Genomic DNA, 21335 nt, shown 5'->3' on the forward strand with positions numbered 1-21335 from the left:
ACCAGCCCACCTACTTTTTTAGGGAAAGCTCTCCATTTAGATTCCTATCCTAATAAAACTGTCCAGCCTTGATACGGTCACCATAAATTCTGTGTATGAGCTTGAAACTCCTGAGATTTGGTATATAGCAGAAGAAAAATCTCACAAAATGGATAACGAAATGAGAAAATTCTGGTACCAATGCCCCAAATCGTCTGGCCTGGCAGCATGTCAGTCATGCCCAGGTGCCACTCACGGACTTGGTGCTACACCAGCTGACCTGTGCAGGCTCAGGAAATGGATGAATGTCTAACAACATGTATATAGTCAGAGTAGCTATTGTTATGCATTCTGTTGTCAAACAAAAGCCTTATGTTTAGCTCCCAGAAATTTTTTGACCAAGTTTCACAATTTTTATGTTAATGAAAAGGATGGGGGAAGGAAATCTGCAGAGATATCAGTGACATGTCAAAGGCAGTGGCAGGTCAGAACATCCTTGTAGTGACACGGACAAAGCTTTCTGCCATGCACATAGTCTTTCAACACAGCAACATATTAGCAGATGCATCGGAAGAAGCAAGCTCTGCTCTGCAATCAGAAACATAAAAAAATAACTGCTCCCTGCCCCACTGGCAGAGCTACTGAGATTTTCAGTTTAAAACAGAAAGATTGTTTAGGTGCCCACTGGCCTCTTCATCTGTCTCCTACAACCTCACTGAGTAGATGTTGGTTTATTCAAATTAGTACATAATTGAAAGCAGCTGCTACTTCATAGGTGACTGGAAGTCCTAACAGTCTCTGGGAAACAAGCAAAATTAACTGAGTTCACATAATTCAATATTCATTTTTTATTATTTATCCTTATTAAATTAATTTTAATTACATAAATAACTATCTTTATGGAATACCTAGTACACATTAGGCATCATAGTACCAAATATCAAATCATTTTCCTGTATTCATTTAATCCTTCCAACATTCTGTGAGCTAAATACTATGACAAACAAAAATGTAAAAACCTGAATGTGGAGAAGATATATAATTGATCTAAAATCACACTAATGAATGGAAGTGGGAAGATGCAAACTCAGTTACTGATGTTCCTAAAGCTGTTTTTTGCTGCCTTCAACACATATGGAGTATTCTTATCTACAAAGCATCATGATAGGAATTGGAAAAAAAAACAATGTGAAGAAAGATCCCAAACTTCCAGGAGCTTTTAATATATAGTGAGAAGCAGACAAGAACATCACACATATATTCAACTGACTCCTGACAAAGGTCTAAAGACAATTCAACAGAGAAAAAATAGTCTTTTCAACAAATGATTCTGGAACAGCTGGATATCTGTTGGCAAAAATTTTAAAGTGAACCTCAATCCATATCTCACACTGCATACAAAAGGTAATTCAAAATGGATCATAGGCATGAATGCAAAACCTAAAAGTATAAAACTTCTAGAAGACAACAGGAAAAATCCTTGTGGCTTGGTTAGACAAAGATTTCTTAGATACAACACCAAAATTTCCATCTGTAAAAATAAACAAATTGGTACATTCATCAAAAATTAAACTTCATCAAAATTAAAAACTTCAACTGTCATAAAAAAAATAAAAGGTAGGGTTAAGGCAATGAAAAGATCAGGCACAGACCAGGAGAAAATACTTGCAAAACATATATCTGACAAATGGCTTGTATCCCAAGTATATTTATAAATATATACTCAATAACAAGAAAACAAACAACTCAATAAAAATAAATGGACCAAATACGTGATGGACACTTCACAAAAAAAGTTATACAGATATCCAAGAAGCACATGAAAATATGACATTAATCGTTAGGTCAAATCAAGTTAAAACCACAATGATATATTAGTACATACTTTTGAGAATGGCTAGTTTTATTTTTCTAATGACAATACTAAAGTATTGAAAAGCAGTTTGGCAGTTTCTTATGAAGTTAAATATATACTTATAATATGACTCAAGAATCCCACTCCTAGGTATTTACTCTAGAGAAATAAAAACCTGTGTTTACACAACACTTGTATGTAAATGTTTTCTATGGATTTATTCATAATCTCCAAAAATGGGAAACAACATTAATCTCCATTAAACTTATGAATGGATAAACAAATTTTGCTCTGACCACAGAGTAGAATACGGTTTATGAATAAAAGCAAATCATGGATGTACACAATAACCATATGAATATCAATAACATTATATTAAGTAAAATTAGCCAGATTTTTAAAACTGTGCAATGTATGATTCCACTTATACGACACTGTAAAACATGAAAAACTAGAAAGATAGAAAGCAGATTAGTGGTTTCCAGGGGTTAGGAATGGGGAAAGATGCTCACTACACATTTTGGGGTGATGGATATATATTCTCTTTCTCAGTTTGGATGGTGGTTCACAATCCATAGAACTGTATACTAAAAAAGGTGAATTTTGCTAGATATTAATTATATTTGCAAAAACCCACAATTAAATGTTGAGCATGTCTAAAACTGAGGCCATTCTGTTTCTCACCGAGCTTTGCTCCTCACTGAAAAGCACCATTTCCTATTTGCCTGTCTTCAAAGGATGGCTCTTTCTATTGAAATAAAAGAAAGTGGATACACGACATACAAAAATCTATGGGATACAACAAAAGCAGTACTAAGAAGTTTGTAAAACAAACATTTCTTGTATTACAAAACTAGAAAGACTTTAAATAAACAACCTAAAAATGCACTGCAAGTCCTAGAAAAGCAAGGACAAACCAAACCCAAAATTAGTATAAGGAAAGAAATAATACAGATTAGAGCAGACATAAGTAAAATTGAGACATAAAAGATCAATGAAATAAAAAGTTGGTTTTTTGAAAAGATGAATCAAATTGATAAACCTTTAACTGCACTAAGAAAAAAAGAGACAAGATCCAAATAAAATCAGAGATGAAAAAAGAGACGTAACAACTGAGACCACAGAAATATAAAGAATCACTAGAGAATATTATTACAAACTATTCATCAACAAGTTGGAAAACCAGGAAATGATAAATTCCTGTACACATAACACCTACAAAATTGAACCATAAAGAAACAGAAAACATCAATAAATTAATAACAAGTAATGCAATTGAAGCCACAAAAAGTCTCCCATCAAAGAAAAGCCTAGGACCTAACTCTTTTATGCTGGATTCTATCAAACTTTTAAAGAGGAACTAATACCAATTCTTTTCAAACTATTCCAAAAAATAAAGAGGAGAGAATACTTTCAAATTCATTCTATGAGGCCAGCATTACCCTGATACTACCTGATACTAACACCAGACAAGGACACAACTAAGAAAATAAAACTACAAGCCAATATTATTGATGAGTATAATGCAAAATTCTCAACAAAATACTAGCAAACAAAATTCAACAACACATTAAGAAGATCATTCATCATGATCAAGTAGGATTCTTCTCTGGAATGCAAAGATGGTTCAACAAATGGACATCAATAAATGTGATGCATCAGATTAACAGAACCAACTAGAGAAAACATATGATTCCTTCAACAGAAGCTGAAAAAGCATTTGATAAGATTCAACATCTGTTTATGATAAAAAACCTTCATTAAACCAGGTATAGAAGGAACATGCATCACAATAATAACGATCATACACGGCAACCCACAACTAACATCATACTGAATGGGGAAAAATTGAAGGCCTTTTTTTTTTTTCTGAGAGCTGAAACAAGATAATGATTCCCACTTTCACCACTTTTATTCAACATAGTACTGGAAGTCCTGGACATAGGAATTAGACAAGAGAAAGAAATAAAGATCATCTTAATTGGAAAGAAAAAGGTCAAATTAGCCTTGCTTGCAGATAACATGATCTTATACTCAGAAAGAAAACATAAAGACTCCACCAAAAACTCTTAGAACTGATCAACAAATTTAGGAAAATTGCAAGGTACCAAATCAATATATAAAAACCAGTAGCACTTATATATACCAACAGCAAACAACCTGAAAAATCAAGAAATCAATGCCATTTATGAGAGTTACAAAGAATGTAAAATACCTATGAATATGTTTAACCCAGAAAGTAAAAGATCTTTACCAGGAAAACTGTAAAACACTAATGAAAGGAATTAAACAGGGCACACAAAAAATGAAAAGAACATTCCATGCTCATGAATCGAAAGAATCAATATTGCTAAAATGTCCATACTATCCAAAGCAATCTACAGATTCAATGCAATCTCTATCAAAATACCAATGACATTTTTCACAGAAAAAGAAGAAACAATCCTAAAATTTGTACAGAACCATAAAAGATCCCAAATAACCAAAACAATCCTGTGCAAAAAGAAGAAAGCTGAAGGCATCACACTACCTGGATTTCAAAATTTACTCCAAAACTGTAATATGTAAAGCAGCATGATACTGGCATAAAAAAAAACAGACACATAGACCAATGGAACAGAATAAAGAACCCAGGGATAAATCCATGCATTTACAGTCAAATCATCTTCGACAAAGGTACCAAGAATGTACAATAAGGAAAGGACAGCATCTTTGATAAGTAGTGCTGCTCCCATGGTGCTGGATAACTATATGCAGAAGAATGAAACTGGACCCATATCTCTCAACGTCTACCAAAATAAAGTCAAAATAGATCAATGTCTTCAATCTAAGACCCAAAACTCCGAAACTAGAAGAAAACATTAGGGAAGTGCTCCAGAACATTGGTCTGGGAAAGATTTTTTTTTATATATATAAGACCTTAAAAGTACAAGGAAGCAAATCAAAAATAGACTAATGGTATTATGCCAGCTGAAAAGTTTCTGAAGAGCAAATGAAATAATCAACAAAGTAAAGAAACAACCTATAGAAAGGGAGAAGATATTTGCAAACTACCCATCTTACAAAGGACTAATAACCAGAATATATAAGGAACTCAAACAACTCATTTACAAAAAAAAAAAAAAAAAAAAAAAAAGAACCCACAACAAATAATCTAATTTAAAAATGGACAAAAGATACAAATAGATGTTTCTCAGCAGAAGACATGCAAATGGCCAACAGGTATATGAACAGATGCTCAACGTCACTAATCATCACAGATATGCAAATCAAAACTACAATGAGAGGACTGCTTTGCCTATGGGGTAGCCATTCTTTATTCATTTACTTCCCTCAAAAAACAAAAACAAACAAAACTACAATGAGAGATATAATCTGGTCCCAGTTAAAATGACTTTTATCCAAAAGACAGGCAATAACAGATGCTGGCAAGAATGTGGAAAAAGGGGAACCCTCATACACTATTGGTGGAAGTGTAAATTAGTACAACCACTATGAAGAACAGCATGGAGGTTCCTTAAAGAACTAAAAACAAAGCTACCATATGATCCAACAATTCCACTACTGGGTATATATCCAAAAGAAAGAAAATCAATATATTGAAAAAATATTTGCACTCTCGCGTTTGTTTGTTTATTTATTGATTTTGAGGTGGAGTCTTGCTCTGTCACCCAGGCTGGAGTGCAGTGGCACGATCTCAGCTCACTGCAAGCTCTGCCCCCTGGGTTCACACCATTCTCCTGCCTCAGCCTCCAGAGTAGCTGGGATTACGGGCACCCGTCACCATGCCCAGCTAATTTTTTGTATTTTTGGTAGAGACGGGGTTTCACCGTGATAGCCAGGATGGTCTCGATCTCCTGACATGGTAATCTGCCCACCTTGGCCTCCCAAAGTGCTGGGATTACAAGCGTGAGCCACTGCGCCTGGCCGCACTCTCGTGTTTATTAAAGCACTATTCACAATAGCCAAAATATGGAATCAACCCAAGTGTGCAACAATAAAAGGATAAAGAAAATGTGGTTTATATACACAATGAAATATTATTCAGCCATAAAACGAATGAGAATTTGTCATTTGTGGCAACATGGATGAACCTAGAGTTAAGTGAATCATGTTAAGTGAAATAATCTAAGACAACAAATATCCCATGTTCTAATTCATATGTTGGAGCTAAAACAGTGGATCTCATGACAATACAGAGTAGATCTGTGGTTGTCAGACACTGGGAAACGTAGACAGTAGGGGAGTGTGAAGAGACATTAATTAATGGGTACAAATATATGGTTTTATTTATTTATTTTGTTTGTTTGTGACAGGGTCTTGCTCTGTTGCTCAGGCTACAGTGCAGTAGTGCTATCATGGCTCACATCAGCCTCAACCTCCTGGGCTCAGGCAATCCTCCCACCTTAGTCTCAATACCAGCCCATAAAAGCAGCCAGGAGGGAGGCCATATCCTACAGAGCCACAGAGGTGGAGCTGCCCAAGACCATGGGAACCCACCTCAGCCTCAACCTCCCGGGCTCAAGCAATCCCCCACCTTAGTCTCAATACCAGCCAATAAAAGCAGCCAGGAGGGAGGCCATATTCTACAAAGCCACAGAGGTAGAGCTGCCCAAGACCATGGGAACCCACCTCTTGCATCAGCATGACCCAGAAGGGAAACATGGAGTCAAAGGGGAACATTTTGGAGCTTTAAGATATGACTGCTCTGAAGTCTCAGGATACAAAATCAATGTGCAAAAATCACAAGCATTCTTATACACCAATAACAGACAAACAGAGAGCCAAATCATGAGTGAACTCCCATTCACAATTGCTTCAAAGAGAATAAAATACCTAGGAATCCAACTTACAAGGGATGTGAAGGACCTCTTCAAGGAGAACTACAAATCACTGCTCAACGAAATAAAAGAGGACACAAACAAATGGAAGAACATACCATGCTCATGGATAGGAAGAATCAATATTGTGAAAATGGCCATACTGCCCAAGGTAATTTATAGATTCAATGCCATCCCCATCAAGCTACCAATGACTTTCTTCACAGAATTGGAAAAAACTACTTCAAAGTTCATATGGAACCAAAAAAGAGCCCACATAGCCAAGACAATTCTAAGCCAAAAGAACAAAGCTGGAGGCATCACGCTACCTGACTTCAAACTATACTACAAGGCTACAGTAACCAAAACAGCATGGTTCTGGTACCAAAACAGACATAGACCAATGGAACAGAACAGAGTCCTCAGAAATAATACCACACATCTACAGCCATCTGATCTTTGACAAACCTGAGAAAAACAAGAAATGGGGAAAGGATTCCCTATTTAATAAATGGTGCAGGGAAAACTGGTTAGCCATATGTAAAAAGCTGAAACTGGAACCCTTCCTTACACCTTATACAAAAAGTAATTCAAGATGGATTAGAGACTTAAATGTTAGGCCTAAAACCATAAAAACCCTAGAAGAAAACCTAGGCAATGCCATTGAGGACATAGGCATGGGCCAGGACTTCATGTCTAAAACACCAAAAGCAATGGCAACAAAAGCCAAAATTGACAAATGGGATCTAATTAAACTAAATAGCTTCTGCACAGCAAAAGAAACTACCATCAGAGTGAACAGGCAACCTACAGAATGGAAGAAAATTTTTGCAATTGACTCATCTGACAAAGGGCTAATATGCAGAATCTACAAAGAACTTAAGCAAATTTACAAGAAAAAAAAATCAAACAACCCATCAAAAAGTGGGCTAAGGATATGAACAGACACTTCTCAAAAGAAGAGACTTATGCAGCCAACAGACACATGAAAAAATGCTCATCGTCACTGGTCATTACAGAAATGCAAATCGAAACCACAGTAAGATACCATCTCACACCAATTAGAATGGCAATCATTAAAAAGTCAGGAAACAACAGGTGCTGGAGAGGATGTGGAGAAATAGGAACACTTTTACACTGTTGGTGGGACTGTAAACTAGTTCAACCATTGTGGAAGACAGTGTGGCGATTCCTCAAGGATCTGGAACTAGAAATACCATTTGACCCAGCCATCCCATTACTGGTCATATACCCAAAGGATTATAAATCATGCTGCTATAAAGACACATGCACACGTATGTTTACTGCGGCACTACTTACAATAGTAAAGACTTGGAACCAACCCAAATGTCCATCAATGACAGACTGGATTAAGAAAATGTGGCACATACCATGGAATGCTATGCAGCCATAAAAAAGGATGCGTTCACGTCCTTTGTAGGGCCATGGATGAAGCTAGAAACTATCATTCTCAGCAAACTGTCACAAGGACAGAAAACCAAACACCGCATGCTCTCACTCATAGGTGGGAATTGAACAATGAGAACACACAGACACAGGAAGGGGAACATCATACACCAGGGCCTGTCGTGGATGGGGGGAGGGGGGAGGGATAGCGTTAGGAGATATACCTAATGTAAGTGATGAGTTAATGGGTGCAGCACACCAACATGGCACATGTATACATATGTAACAAACCTGCATGATATGCACATGTACCCTAGAACTAGATTTGACTCCGACTCCTCTGCTGGATTTCAGACTCGCATGGGGCCTGTAGCCCCTTTGTTTTGGCCAATTTCTCCCATTTGGAATGGCTCTTGTATCCAATGCCTGTACCCACATCGTATCTAGGAAGTAACTAACTTGCTTTGGTTTTCACAGGCTCATAGGCAGAAGAGACTTTTGCCTTGTCTCAGAAGAGATGTTGGACTGTGGACATTTGAGTTAATACTGAAATGAGTTAAGATTTTGGAGGACTGTTGGAAAGCCTTCATTGGTTTTGAAATGTGAGGGCGTGAGATTTGGGAGGGGCCAGGGGTGGAACAATATGGTTTGGCTGTGTTCCCACCCAAATACACAATTCCAACGTGTTGTGGGAGGAATCTGGTAAGAAGTGATTGAATTACGGGAGCAGGTTTTTCCTGTGCTATTCTCAGGATAGTAAATGAGTCTCACAATATTTGATGGTTTCAAAAGTGAAGGTTCCCTGCACAAGCTCTCTCTTTGCCTGCCACCATTTATGTAAGATGTGACTTGCTCCTCCTTGGCTTCTGCCATGATAGTGAGGGCTCCCCAGCCATGTGGAACTGTAAGTCCATTAAACCTCTTTTTCTTCCCAGTTTCAGGTATGCCTTCATCAGCAGAGTGAAAACAGACTAATACCATTGTTCTGTATTAGATGCTGTAATGCTTCAGTTGGTTGGCCTCCAGCCAGCAGGTAGTGATTTCAAGATAGCACCAGCTGCAGTAGTAGAAGGGGGTTATAAGTATTCAGGTTTCTCAGATGATGGACAGGGCCATAGAGCTCCCAAGAGTTTTTTTCTTTTATATTTGGTTACCAGGGAAGGTAGAGAAAGACTACCAGGTGGGGGCAGGGTTAGGCAGGTCTCAGCTCAGACTCCTTGGACGAGCTTGCTGCAGCCATTGTGGGGTTTAGGGGAGTGATTCGCAGGCCAGTGGAATTATGTTCCAAGCGGGATTATGGCTGCCTCTGCTGTGTCATATATATCGCCAGGGAAGCGGGAGAAAGCCAGCAGTGACAGACCTCACTCAGCTCCCAAGCGCCAGCAAGGCCAGCCTCACTCCCCGCCATGCCCCGCCAACAACACCAAGTTTACATCCAGACAGCCAGCACTCAGGGCTGAGATCTTGCCATAGACTACAAGCCTCCCGGTTGAGAGAGCAAGCAGGACTTTCCAGCCTTGCCCCCTCCCACCTCCCCGCACCACAGGCTGTGGCTTCTGCGCTCATATCTGCACTTTTCATTAATCTCTCTGGATTCTGCTCAGGAAAACTCGTACTCAGTTGAAATGATTACAAAGTTCAGCTATAAGTTTTGTTTACCCTGTGGCCCCTCCCCGTTTCTACTGTCTGCTTTCCTCAAGGACCCCTGTGAGGTAAAGCCAGGTATGCTTTCCTGGGCTTCAGCTGGGGACTGGGCGTGCTTACAGGGTACTTCCCGCTGCTTCTCCTATATTTATATTTTGCTCAGCTCCCTAAACCCATTTCAGCTCTAGGTAAGGTTAAATCCTTCTCTCATGATCTGGATTTTCAGGTTCCCAGTGGGAATGTGTGCTCAGAGACAGGCTTTTACTCTCACACTTTGGGAACTCATAGTTTTTCAGCTGTCTCACAGAGTTTGCAGCAGCAAGCCACCTCTTTCAAAGGGTCTGTGAATTTTATCTGTTTTCCTGATATGTTCCTGCAGTGATTCTTGGAGCAAAAGTTCACGACGTGGGTCTCCACATGCTGTTCCATTCGTCCAAGTAGGAACTACACGTTAGTCCTGCCTCCCATCCGCCATTTCAGCTCCTGGCTAATTTTTTATTTTTTGTTTTAGAGATGAGGTCTCACTCTATTGCCCAGGCTGGTCTTAAATTCCTAACCTCCATCAATCTACCTGCCTCAGCCTCCCGAAGTGCTAGATTGCAAGCATGAGCCACTCACCCACAAATATATGATTTTATACAAGAAATAATGCATAGTATTAGGCAGATTAGTAGGGTGACTGTAGTTTACAATATTCTATTGTACATATCAAAATAGAAGAGAATAATATGAATTTCTTGCATAAAGACAAATATTTAAGGTGATGGATATCTCAAGTACACCAATTTGATTTTTATAAATTATATGATTGTATTGAATTATCACATGTACCCCAAAACTGTATACATCTATTATGCATCAATAGAAATATTTTAAAAATTTTTAAATGATGGCTGTTTCATCTCTCACTCCTAGAAGGAAGTCAGTTTTGATGCCCAATAAATTATATCTCTTTGTGTTTCTCAGAAATATTCCTTCCTCCCCCTTCCTATTGTCCCTGCTTGCTTTGTTCCTTCAGCATTTTCAGTCTAACTCCTGCCCTGGCCTCATGACAGGTGTTTTTTTTTTTTTTTTTTTTTTTTTTTTCCTAGACTCCCATTCTGCTTCAATCAATTCTACCCTATCCCTTAGCCTGAATGATCTTTATAAAACATTATCCTCGTCATGAATATCCTGTGTTCAAAATCTTCAGAAGTTTTCTATAGAATAAAGTCCAAACTCTTTCATATTGAATAGAGGTTTGGTCCAGTGTACTTTCTGTCACTCCTGAAGGCGTATTTGATGCCCCAGCCATACTGTGACTCAAAACATAACTTTCGAATGTGCCTCATTGTTTTCTCCTGCTCTGTAACTTTGCAAAGGTTCTGCACTTGTGCCTGAAATGCCTTCTGAAAATCCTGTCTCTGCTCACTTTTGGAGACTTTCCTGACATGTTATTTATTCAGTGGAAACTTCTTTCCTACTGTCCACATCAGGCAGAGAGTTAGATGTTCCCGGTTCTATGCTCCAACAGCAATATGCTTGAACCTTAACAAGGGCACTCACCTCCCCGTCTTGCAATTGTGCATAGATCTGGCTATCCCAACAAATTAAGTGCTGGTTAAATAAACCAGCTATGTATTATACACTTTTGAATCCGCAGCAACAAGAGGCATTTGGTAAATATGATTCAGCATATAAACATATAAACACATTACATATGCAGTATCAGAAAAAAAAAAAAAATCCTGGAGCATTTTCCCCTCCCAACCTAGAACTCCTGTTATTTTGGCTCACTATAGATTGCTTTTTCAGAAAAGATCACCTAAGACTTTGTTAAAAGAAAAACTTCAGAAAAATTAAATTTAACAAAGTTTATTTGAGCAAAGAATGATTCACGAATTGGGCAGCACTCAGAACCAGAAGAGGCTCAGAGAGCTCTGCTCTGTAACAGTGAGCAACGATTATTTACAAACAGAACAGGGGACTGAAGGGCACAAATAGCTTGATTCGGCTACAGCTAGACATTTGCCTTGTTTGGACATGGTCTAATCAGTTGGCTGCCCATACCTGGCTGAAACTCCGTTGCTTGGGATTGGCTGAGAGTCCGTTGTTTATCGTAATCCTAAGTTAGGTGTTTAGTTTGTTTATGTATGAAGTTAGGTTGCAGTTCATTAATAAAGGATTTCAAGGAGAGGAGATAGACTTGGGCCTAATTTAACAGCACAAATCAGCAATGGCACAACACAGTCAAGACAAATCCCTGAGGCTGTAGAAGAGCAAACATACTAAGACAGGCATAATATATAAAGCAGGTTAGTTGCAGGAAAAATGCAAGGAAGATTAGTAAGGTCACTGTCTTATATTTGAGTGTCCCATAAAGATTTTTGTAGGAGGTTAGTATTTTTCATAGGTCACTCTTACTACTATATGAGACCAAACCAGTTTCTGAGCTTGCTGCTTGTGGAACTGGTGGACTCTGTGGAGAGATTCTTGTAGCATTCATCTTTATTCATTGTGTCCTGATAAGCATGGGGATTTGCTTCTTTTTGGCCTGAGAGTGGAAGACTATTTCTTTGGTATATGCTTATATGGCTGTGTATTGAATAGGGTAGCAGAGACAAGGAACACGGGTGCTTGGCATGCCATGTGAATCTCTGAATCTGCTGTTTGCAGCACTGGTTTTCCGCTAATGGAGAAGAGTTAGTGGCAGACACTGAAGGAAGCAGAGTCAACAAAGTCGTGGTGTTTCTGTGCAAACAGAGCTACTTCCGTGCCCAGGAGGCAGCAGTCACCACTGGGAGAGAAGAGGCTGTTTGCCCGCCAGTTCTACTGTAGACCACAGGGACCAGACAGAACAATATGCACAAAGTCATGGAACTGAGAGTAAAATAAGAGTTCCACAGTCACAGTGTGTGTGTGTGTGTGTGTGGGAGGGAGGGTGAAATTAATTAGGAAACGTTAATGCACAATAGAGTGGTTTTGCCATACTTTATCCATCTGCATCATTTTCTTCTCTTTTTTTCTTCCCAGGATTAGGGGAATATCGTCTCTATTTTTTGCATTGCTGTTTCTAATTCATTTTCATTTCATCTACTCTCATGGTTTCTTCACTGAAAATGAATTAGAAATTACAAAAACTATGGATTATTCATTTCCAACCAAATCGTGGTTTGAAACAAATTCTTGTCCTAGCAGCTTGCTGAATTTTAATCAAAATACATTTTTTCAAGTTGGAGTCAGTGAAATTCTGTTGCACAAATGGTTTGGGGACTAACAATGACTCACCGGAAGCTCTCTTAGTGGTCCCTGGTGAGCATGGTGATGCCCAGTGGATACATGAGCCAAGCAGCATTGGCACTGGCAGAGGACAGTGGCAGTGATCAACACACACTCACAGAGAGAAAAACAAAACTAAGGAACAGGAGCAGGCTTGTTCTTTTCTACTTACAGAAAACCCTCAGGGGATACCCAAAAATATCTGAGGTAGTCTATATTGAAGATTTTCTTTTTCCCATACAGTATGGTTCGTATTTTAGGCAAGGTTGGTATATACTCTGTGGGGGCCTTTTTCAGAAAGCAAGAAAAACATGTCATTAAAGGTACTAAAGTCTGAAGTTTTTTCCTTTCTTCCACAGTCTTTCAGTTTACCATGATGCTTTTTATTTGCTATTTAATGTCATCTTAAGAAAAATAAAATATTTACATTAATATGAATTTTATTATTCTTCCTTATATTATTCAATGCCAGTTTTAAATGCAAACGTAAGAATTTATAGTAGAATCAGCAATATTATACAATTTACATTTGATAGTTTATACAGGCATATGTACCCTGTTCGTGCCAGAAAAGAAGCTGTATAAAACTAATGAACTTTTAAAATTTTACTTCGGAATAAATGTACATTCTTTTAAGACGCCCTAACTTCAGTTTATTAGTGAATAAGAAAACACTTGAGAGAAAAAGGAATTATGAGTTGTCTATCTTTCCCCTTCCTTCCATGTCATCATTTTCATCATAAGTGTTTGGCTAATGAAGGAAAATAACACATACATAAAAGAAATATGATACGGTTGCTTAGTTGTTCATGTTTGTTAAATTATCATTGCCTTCATTTTATACTTGAAGCAAGTTTGTTTTGCAAGAGAAAGCATAGTCCCTCAGAGCTTTCAGCCCTCCCAGGCTATTCAGCAAGGGTAACAAAAGATCAAAGGAACAGATTAGAACGATTCCAGAGAAACAGCCAAAAGTCAGAACAACCTAAATGTCCTTCAACTGAAGAAGAGACAAACAAATTGCGGTAGTTTCATGCAATGGAATACTACTTGCCAATAAACAGGAACAAACTCCTGATATGTGCATCACAAGCGTGAATCTCCAAAAAATGTTATGCTGAGCAAATAAAGCCAGACACACACAAAAAAGCAGATACTGTATGAATCCATTTTTTATGAGGTTCTAGAACAGGAAAACTCAAGCTGTGATTATAAATGTTATCACAGATACTATCTTCTTTGGAGTTAAGGGATGCCTAGACAACCACATGAGGAAACATTCTGGGATGTTGAAAGTGATCTAGTCTTGACTGGGCTGGAAGCTACATGGGTGTATCCTTTTATCAAAACTCATCAAACAGTATGTTTAGGACCTCTCAGTTTCACTCTGTATAAATAATACCTAGGTTAAAAGTAAGTTACTTTGCATTTCTCTTTCCAAAAATAATCAGTTATCTTGTACATTTTCTCTCCTAAGCAAATTTTAAAACAAGATTGTCAAATGCCACAAAAATTATGTTGGGATTGGGACTGAAAAAACATTTAATTTGTGCATTTACTTAGGAGAAAATACATCATTACTTTATTAAGTAAACCCCATTATATTTCTTGCTATTAAGGATTTCTTACATTAATTTCATTAAAGTTATCTCTATAGAAAATTCTCACATCATTATGAGATTTGCTTCTAAATTATTTACTGATTGGCTTATTTTCTTATGTAAACTGATTTCCCCCACTTGATCTTCTTATTGATTCTTAATGGCAAATAAGTTACTGATTTTTTTTAATCTGGCCACCTTATTAAATGATAGTTATTAGTTCTCATAGTTTTTCAGTTGATCTCTGGATTTTCTGCATAGCCAGTTTTAATATCTGCCAACAGTGACAATTTTTTCCTATTCTATATTACTTTATTTTCTTGCACCAGCTAGAATGACTACAATATTAAATAGCAGTGGTATCCTTGTCATGTTTATGGGAATATTTTTATTATTTCACTATTAAGATATTTGCTCTGTGTATCAAACAAACATACATCAGGTTAGGAAATTTCCTTTTATTTCCGGAAAAAATTGGATTTTTTTCTTATTGATTTAATTAAACTGACTAATAAATTGTTTTGGTAACTATCAGGATGCTCCTATTTTTCTTCTCCCTTCAAAGGTTCGTGTAATTATATTAGTAAATGTTAACATTGAAACATATTAAACATATGAAATGCAAAAATAATCTCTACTGTTGATAATGTATTAGTCTTTCAACATGTGGGTAGCTTCCATTTGTTAATATTTTGTTTAGAAATTTTACATTAATCTTCATACTTTAGGTTGCTATTAGATTTCCATTTTTCTCCTAAAATTGTGTCTGGCTTTGATATCAGGGTTATACATTGGCTCTGGAAAGCTGCCAATTCTCTACTTTTGAAAAGTTGAAATATTGGAAGAAGATTTGGCAAAACTTGTCTCTAGGATTATCTAGGCACTGTAACTTTGTTAAAGTCTCCATCTTTTCCATTTCCCTTATGATTATTGGCCCATATGAGGTTTTAATATTTACTCTTCCTTATCAATATACTAGGAAATCTGTCATTTCATCTCTGTTTTCAAATCTATTGGAATGTAGTTGTAGGGAGGATGATTATGTCTTTTTCTCATATATAATAATATTATTGTTGTTTCTCTATTTTTTTTCCAGAAAGTTTTGCTAATGTTAGTCTGATTTATTTGTCTTTTTGAAGAAATACTTTTTGGTTTTATTCTTCAAGTTTATGTTCATTTTTTAATCTCACAAAATTCTGCTTTTACCTATATTGTATGTTTCCTTCTACTTTTCTGTTTTTTTTTTAACTTACTGAACTGAAAGTCTAGTCACATATTATCAGTCTATTTTAATCTAAGGAATGCATTCTAAGATTCCAAATTTTCCCTTGAATACTATTTTTGAGTTTAAATAAAGGTTATTCATATTTGGAATACATATTTTAATTTTTTACCTCAAAATGTTTTGAAAGGTTGCATTTAAATTTTCAAGTGATTGGATGGGGGAGTGTTGTCACTTTATTATTACTATATACTTTCATTACTTTATTGTCATATATAGAATGTGAATCTTTTTATTCAAAACTGCAAAATTTATATTGCCTTGTGATATAGTATTTGTGGAGTTTTTGTGCCTGTAATCATGTTTGAATGAATATGTATTATTCATTTTTTATAAACATACATCTATATGTAAATTAATTATTCAAGTTTTTTTATATTTTCAATCATTTCCTTTATTGTTTTTTATCTGTAAATTAAAGTGTGTGTAGTAAAATCTTTCTCAAATACTTTTAATTTGTAAAATTCTCCTTGGGTTTCAAGCAGGTTTTACTTTTAATATTTCAAAGTTATGTAATGAAGTTAATAAATATTTGTGGCTACTTATATACTCTTGGTAGATTTTTAACTCTCATCAACATAAAATATGATTTTCATTTGTACCTGTTTTCTTCATTTTGTGTTTGCCCAACATACCTTTTATTCCCTTTCAAATATTCTGAATATTTTAGAAGCAATTCTTGTAAATATTACGTATTTATTGTTTTTTATTTACCCTCTCGCATTGATCATGTTTAACTACCTCTGACTTCTTTTGTTCTTTAGAAATTTGGTGTTTTTTTTCCTTCTGCGGTTTCTTTCTGGAATGGGTTTTCTTTTTTCCATTTTTTAAACTCATTTGTACATTTTGTTGGTAGACAACTTTCTATGGATCTCACACATTCATGTACATTTTATGAACAAGGACAAGCCCTTTATTCCAAGCTATCTTGTAAAGGATGTTTACATGGTGAAGATTCTAAGATGACAGAGATAGTATCTCTCTCCAGAGCCAAGGGCAACTCTGATTACCACCTTAGAGGGTAGAGATAGTGTTTCCCTCTTAAGCAAACTGTAGGCACATTTACTTCCCACTATAAAAGAATCAGGTATCCGAAGCTCATGATTTCTCTTCTGTAATGCAATCCATTGCATGTACTTCTGTAGTGTGTCATCTGGTCTCCCTCTTCACGTCACCATCTGGGAATTGGAGCTCAGGTACCCCAGAGCAAATATGCAGATGTTTATTTTACTTGCTTTGAGTAATAAAGTCCTTTGTCTCTGAGCAATGAGTTTTGTGTCTCCTACCAGCATCTATGAAACTGTGGCAGCCCAATCTGTTAGCTTACAAATAAGGTAACATCTCAGATCCTTCACAGTTTATGACAACTTGTACCTGCAATTTCTAATCCCCATTGGAATACTCCTTAACACGAAATGTGGCTCTTGTCCATAGGGCCACTCTTGTGTCTAATGGGGACATCTGGGGTATGTTCTCTTGAGGTTGAATGCCCATTAGCACCACCAAATCTTCTTAGGCTAGCATCAAACAGACTGCAAGAGTACGTGTGAATTTGAAAGTGTGAATTGGCAGGAATGGGAAAGTTCAGAAACATTAAGAGGGAGACAGCACTGGAGTGGGTAAGGGAGGAGGTGACGATTCCACATGAGAAGCTGAGTATATCCTCAGAGTAGCAGTGGCATTGTGGCACACTAAGAGCCCTGGAGCCTGGACACCTTGAGGTCTCTACATTTTCCAAGCTAACCAGGAGTCAGAGGACTCCAGAAGAGGGCAGGGGCCCAAGTCCAGAAACCTGGTTTGGTTTCTCATCTTAGGCATGGGCATAATAACTGATTTGGACCTGAATGAAAATCCATGCTGAAATCCAGACCTCCTTCGTGAAAGCTTGTATGGCTTGAAAGACCCATGGTTTATGGTTCTATTAGTAGGCTAATAATAACTTTAAATCTAATTAAAGAGTCCCTGGTGTGAGAAGGGCAGCCTGGGTTCCACTTAGTGTAGAAAATGAAGCAGATAATAGCTGAAGAACAGAAATGTAAGCTGAGTATGAGTAAGAAAAAAAGCCCTAAATTACTGGTTAAAATTTTTAAAAAGCCAGCCCTATGTCTGTCCATGTGGCTGAGTATGAGTAAGAAAAAAAGAAAGCCCTAAATTACTCGTTAAAATTTTAAAAAACCAGCCCTATCTCTGTTCATGTGGCACAGACCAAGCCAAGAGTTCCTGAGAGAAAATCACCTGAACCAGCAAATCCTGACTCACTGCTTTTCCTCAGAGGTAACAGCCCACCAAGGTGCTGGTGCCAAACCCAGGGGTCTACACCAGAGCCAAAATATAAGAGGAGGTGCCTGGCACCCAACTCCTGCTGATGCTAAGGGAGACTATCTTGCTTAGAGTTTATGAAAATGCAGTGACTAGCAAAGACTGGTACCATTAACCAACACTGAGCATTCTGGCTCAGTGGCACTACAGGTTTCCATGTTGATGTGTCCTAAGGCTCTGTAACACACATCCTGCCAAGTATACACTCTCCCTCTGTGCTTTTTCTGTTCCCTGTGCTTATACTGCTACTTGTGTGGGTACTAAACACTCCTGCTAGTTTCTAAGCCTACTAGATTGCAGGACAAAGAGCTGAAAGACAGCAAGGATTGGAGCAACTGAACAGATAACTAGTCCAAATAAGAGAAATGAAATGAACCTCTCTCTCTTGTTGTCTTTGGAGGTAAATGTTTGAAGCCCTCTTCACTGCAGCAGCTGCTTTCTCTGAGATGTATGAACACAAGTGTCTGCAACCTTTGCCTTTAGAATGGTTGCCCAAAACTTGGCTTTGAACACTTTGGGCTAAAGAATAGGGGCCAAGAAGGCTGGACGTAGTGGTAACTGCCTGAAATCCCAGCACTTTGGGAGTCAGAGGCAAGAGGATTGCTTGGGACCAGGAGTTCAAGACCAGCCTAAACAACATAGCAAGACTCTGTTTCTAAAAAAAGAAATTAGAATAATTAAAAAAATAAAAATAAAAAATAAAAGAACGGGGGCTAGGGAATCCTGCTGAAATGTTAATGGTGATTGTTAGAAAAGGCAGCCATAGAAATGAAGGGGTAGATTGAGACAGTACATAAACTCTAATTACTTCTTTTTTAAATTACTGTAGCCATCACTATTGGATCTGTGGGGCTGGACCTCATTGCCCATCTGAGAAAATGGTAAGCTCTGGACCAGATACAGTAACTACTCCAAATTTTGAGCTTACTTTTCCTCCAAGATGGCTCAAAAAAATCCTCTCATTTCAGACTTGCCACAGCAGGGGTGAAAGCAGAGATGGTGAGGGTGAGTGGTGATTGTTCCATACTCTTGAGAGACAGAAGGAGGCACCTGTAATGTAAACTTTATTACTGCTGTTGAAGCAAGATATTTCCCTCCTTTGTGGGACTTGTGACAGCGGTGCCTGGTTTACTCAGCACATCACTCTCAACTCCTCATGGGAGGGAACGCAGGAGTAAACAAGGCAAGAACTGGAGTACACAAGCACTAGAATCAGCCAGTCACTTCGATGCTGGTGGGATCAAACTTCACTAGTTCAGACTCTCTGCGTTCCACCCCTCACAGGAGGGAGCACACAGGTGAGTGGGTACAGAAGCCAGAGCAAGTGCTTTTAGGCACTGGCAGGAGCAAACTCCGTGTAGGCCATGCAGCAGTGTCTAGGTGGGGGTGCCTGTGACCCTCGAAACCCCTAAGGGCATGGTATAGAGCTCTTTTAGTTCTGCCATCCATGGATGGCTTAAGTATTAATGGTTCAGTGGGCCCTCTGCCTTTTAGTATGGGGCAGTTGCCCTCCACCAGCAAGGGCAAAGGGCTAGTGTGACAGCATTTTGTATCAGCACTCATGGCTCCCAAGCTCCTGTCCAGCATCCAGGAAAAATGAGATCGCATGAATGAATTGAAGGATGGTAAATGTGGGGGATTTTATTGTGATGAAAATGGCTCCCAATGGTAAGGGGAGCTGAAAAGGGGATGGGATAGGTAAGTAATCTTCCCCTGAAGTATGGCCATCTCTAGCTGGATTCTTCTCCAAAGTTATGCCATTAAGCTGTCCCTCTGAACTCAAGACACTTCTCTCTGATGTCTAGCTGTAGTCCTGTTTACCGGCTGAGTCTGGGGTTTTTATAGGCACAGAATGGGGTGGGGTGGGGTGGGACTATGAGTACTTTATGAAAAAAGCAACATTCGAATGGGAAAACAGGAATATAAGTTCTCACTTTGGGCCATGGTTTCAGGCTTTTTGGTTTAAGGATGGGGTTTTGCCAGGGACTTACCCTTTTCTGCCTAGAATTTCTCTGCCCCCTTTCCCTATCATTATGCCAAAATCTCCTGCAGTACTCAAAATTTCTGATATTTGGATTCATGTATCTATATATTATTTTTAAGTTTGAATTTATTTCAGAACAGAAAGGGGACATTTCTCAAAGGCAGTTTATAACCATGATCAGAAATTAGCTAAAAAATTATAAAGAAATTAATCACAAACCAGAGGTACAAATTTCCTTCTTGTTTTTTTTCCAGTTGTGTTTAATTGTTTGGGTTTGATTTGCAGGAGAACAGGATTGCCTCTGCTTCAAGTGTAGTTGTTTTCCATATTTTTCTCATTTGATGATCTTGGGGAAAAAATATAGATATCCCTTAAGAGAGACAAACAATTCACGTCATGAAAATGGGCTGTATAAAACCGCAATAAATACATATTCAAAGGCATAAATATATGGTAACACATTGTAGCTAAAAATCAAATATGTGGTAGGATTTCCCTAGGGATAGAAACAGACTACATCAAAAGCAATTTATCCTTTCCCTAAAGGCCTCAAATGCCCCCACATTCTCAATTCACACATCTTGCCTTCTGGACTACTTTTGACATTAAGAATTGGTAATATTTTCATGTTTTTCAAATCATGGTGTCACTTCTAGGCAAGTGGGTACAAATCCGTATCTCTTAGAGTAACAGCTATTGCCTCACTTTCTCTAAATGCCCAAGACAGTAATTTACATCTTTCTTCTCAGGATGTACAGAATAGATTTCATCTCCCACTCCAAATGAAGTTTTATCTTTCTGTCCACAGTGACACTCAGAGGAAATCTAAGATCACTTTGCTTTTCATGTTTTTCTCAAACATAAATCTTATCAATACCTTTTAAAATACAACTCACATAACAAAACAATTCTTTTGGCATAACTCCATGTTACAATTTCTACAATCTTTCAATCAGACACCAAATTCTAGGAAATTGCAGTTTAGGTGAGGGCTAGGGATGAAGAAAGCAAAGAAGAACAAAGACCTTTATACCAATAAGGCAACAGACTTTGGTCTGCAGCCCCGTAGGATCTCATTGAGTATTCATCCTTTCTGTTGCACCTGTATCATTTCCTCTGTATCTTGTTTTTTTCCTAAACACTAAACTACCTAGACTTCAACTAAATAAGATAATTATGTGTTGTCTTT

This window comes from Macaca thibetana, chromosome 17 (genome assembly GCF_024542745.1).
Source record: "Macaca thibetana thibetana isolate TM-01 chromosome 17, ASM2454274v1, whole genome shotgun sequence".
Taxonomy (NCBI): domain Eukaryota; kingdom Metazoa; phylum Chordata; class Mammalia; order Primates; family Cercopithecidae; genus Macaca; species Macaca thibetana.